General features: G+C 42.0%; 1 pseudogene; it reads right to left on the reverse strand.

The window, feature by feature from the left end:
• Window positions 1–255: 255 nt before the first annotated feature.
• LOC121135382 lies at window positions 256–1142 on the reverse strand (annotated as a pseudogene).
• Between the last annotated feature and the right edge of the window lie 2267 nt (window positions 1143–3409).

Here is a 3409-nt window from a genome sequence, read left to right on the forward strand (position 1 = left end):
GGCAGGTCCTAGGCCTTCCTCCATGTGTCCAGTCAGAGACAGCATCCCTACAAGTGCATTGGGCTCCCAAAGTACATCTGGATGCCAGGGATAAATGCTGATCTATTGCCCCAAGCCCCAAAGAAGGCTGAGGCTTCCTTACTGACAACCACATTCAGGTGATGCTGGCCTCTCAGCTATCAAAAGACAAGCATGCTTTGCTATTTTTAATGACTGTTTCTTTTCCAATGGTGGAAGAGCACAGAACAAGGATCCTTAGGATCTCTCAAGATCAACAGAAAGGGAGAGACAGTGGGGAAGCTTACCGCCAAAACTTCACATACATGTCTTATCCGGATACGAAAGTCCATTAACAATTTATGTAAGATGATACAAATAACATTTAGGAGGTAAAAGCTAACAAACGTGACAACCAGCATCAGGATGGTGTGGGCTGCTCTGGTCTCAGCGTGAACTCTGTGGTCCTGGATGTGAGTGAGGATGTGCTTTATCCGCTGGTGATGTCTATGTAGGAGGAGCACCATGCAGAGGCTGGCCGAGGCCATGATGCTGATGAATGTGGCATCATGGGCAAAACGCAAGAGGACAATGCCTACACCGAAGGCAGAGGTGGAACAGACCAACTTGCTTCTAGAAACCGTGTCATTGTCTGTTTCCTGTGGACCGGCGACTTTCATTGGAATGTAGACATTATTCACAACGCTGAACACCCAACAACTGTAACAAGAATAACTCACCAGATTTGGGACCCTTCCTCTGAGCATGACCCTACCCCACTTGCCAGGAACAAGAGTGACAAACTGATAGGTGCTCAGGACCGAGGTGGAGCACAGGTTTGTGCTTCGAGCCACCAGGTGCATGAAGTACTCAAGTTTACATCTGAGATCGGTCATAAGATAGAATGGGGCAAAAACCACCATGTGTTTTGGAAACCCAATAATGAGGAGAATCAAGGCATTGGCCACAGCCATGTGGCTGAGAATCATCTGTGTTGGTTTCATCTGGATGCCAGTGAAGACTGGAGAGAAGTTGTGGACAAACAGGAAGATGTTGGCCACAGTCCCAACCCAAAACAGGAAAAGCAAGGAGATGTGAAGAGCCACTTCCTCAGTGGTTTTCAGGGATTTAGTTTCAGCAGACATGGAGGGGGCTTCACTGGACACTGGAGTGAAAATCGTGTGGGACAGTGCTGTCCTCAATTCTTTGTCCTGTTCTCCACAATTACCAATTGATTTTGGAGCGGTTCCTTCTTCTGAGAGGGGAGACGCTACTGTCTCATACCTCAGGAACCTTCCCAGGAAAATAACACATGGATGCTGGTCGGGATAAAATTTGGTGCTTGTTGAATTCCTCCTACCTCCAGATAAAAGTTGTGCAGTTCTAACTCAATATGTCAGAAACAGGATGACATGCATTTTATTGCACTATGGACTTTGCATATGAATGCAGGAAAGTGACACATGAGTCCGCAACTCCATCATCACTATTAATACATTTAATATATATTAGCATTGCGTTAAAAATAAATGTTTGTATGCTACCACCAAAGTTGTGCAACTGAATTAAATAGTGGGAAATCAACTTGTTGGCTTTTGAGAAAATTTTATACTGATCATCCACGTAACAAAACACCAGTTCTTTCTGATAAAGCCACTAGCGTTCTTTTCACACTGGTGAACTTGGGTTTTCATAAGCATCCTCCATATGAAAACAATCCCTATTTCCTACTGAGTCCCATTTATTCCCAATTTTGCCTATCTTATTTGTTGTTCTAAGCATTCAGGTTCCAGAGACTTACCTGTACCATCTTCAGCTTTCCGCAGACACATCTAAAATCATTAACACAATCACAACTATACCCTTTGCAAGCTGATGCTGTGTCTGCATCTTACTTGGTTACATGTTTTCCCTAGAAACACTCAGCCTCGATGCATCAGCTCAAATCTACCATCCCACATACAGATGTCACACTGAACGCCGTTTTCAGGTGAAGGCCAATCTGTGAAAGAGACATTTCTTTGAGATTAAAACAAAAAAAATTACCCATTTGGATTCAACTGCAGAATTCTAGAAAAATGATGTGTGTTGGCTTGGAAGAGACTATAAAGTCAAGAAGGGAGAAGGGAATTTTAAGAAGTCTGTGGTTGAGAGAATCCCACCTCTGAGCCTCACAAGGATGAGGATGCTCACAGGATGAATACAGCTCCTGAGCACAGTTCCTGTTGAAGCATCTCTCGCAGTGCCTTGCCCACTGAAGACCTTGTCTGTGTAGCTCTTGGCCTGAGGAAGAATGCAAGGAACTTATCTGTTCCTCATTTTTCATGCAATGTTGTGAAGGTGACCTAGAAGAGTCCTTGTTTTCAGTGCCCATAAAATAACAATATGCCTGGATATAACATCCCTCAGAGAGCTCATTATGATGTCATCTGTGGTATCAGTCAGATTGTCCAAATGGAAACTTTGGGATAGTTACAATGAAGAAAAAACCCATTTATCCCCAGAGAAAAATCTCCATTTTTACCTTCTGGCAATTAACGATGGTGTCTAGGAGTTTGTTAGATCTTAATGAGTATTTGGGCAGAAGTTAGGAAAAAGTTTTCCATGTTTCCTTTGGGAGAATCTAAGTTCTGAATTGATCTTGTAGTCAGGTGTGGTTTGGTGCACCCAAGGGCAGACCCAGGGATTTGTTATGTCTTTCCAGAGAGTGCTTTTCTCCACACTGTTCACTTTTGCTTGATCAAGCAGACATCAAGTCCTTCTGGAAATCTATTAACGTGTTATTCAGAGTCTGTTATTCTCCAGGAAGTTGTTTCATTCCATTTGTTCCTATGTGTGTCCCAGGACATTAAAGTCTGACAAATCTATTAACTGAAGCCAGTGTTCTTCTCCTGCGTCCTGGGGGTTACTTCACTTCTGACTTCTTTTCTGAAACACTCATCCTTATCACAGACCTGATAGATGGCACTAGTATCTAGAGAATCTGTTGTGTAAGGCAGCAATCCTGAACATACAGGCAACCACTATGAGTTAAATAGCCCTAACCACATTCTTTAGTTCACTAGGTTTAATAGAAAACAGACTTAGTTTTGACATCTTTAATGACGAATAGTAAAAACTCATATGATAAATCCAATAATTGAATCTTCTAATCATTTATTAATATTTGGACCTCCAGGAATATTGTCTTAGACAAAGAACAATTACTGGCTCTGTGAGAAGCAAGCATTCATTGTGCAATATTTTCCTGGTAAACATGCCATTGTTTTTGATGAATATGTGGAAACAAGATACTAAATGAAAAACAATATATCATGTATTGCTCGGGTAACTTATGCTAGTCTAGGACAAGTACACATCCGTGTTCTAACTTGTAAAATTTATGTTGCCTGATTTCTTTTTCAGCCCTTTT

The sequence above is a fragment of the Mesocricetus auratus genome, unplaced genomic scaffold (genome assembly GCF_017639785.1).
Source record: "Mesocricetus auratus isolate SY011 unplaced genomic scaffold, BCM_Maur_2.0 Super-Scaffold_100037, whole genome shotgun sequence".
NCBI classification, from domain to species: Eukaryota; Metazoa; Chordata; class Mammalia; order Rodentia; family Cricetidae; genus Mesocricetus; species Mesocricetus auratus.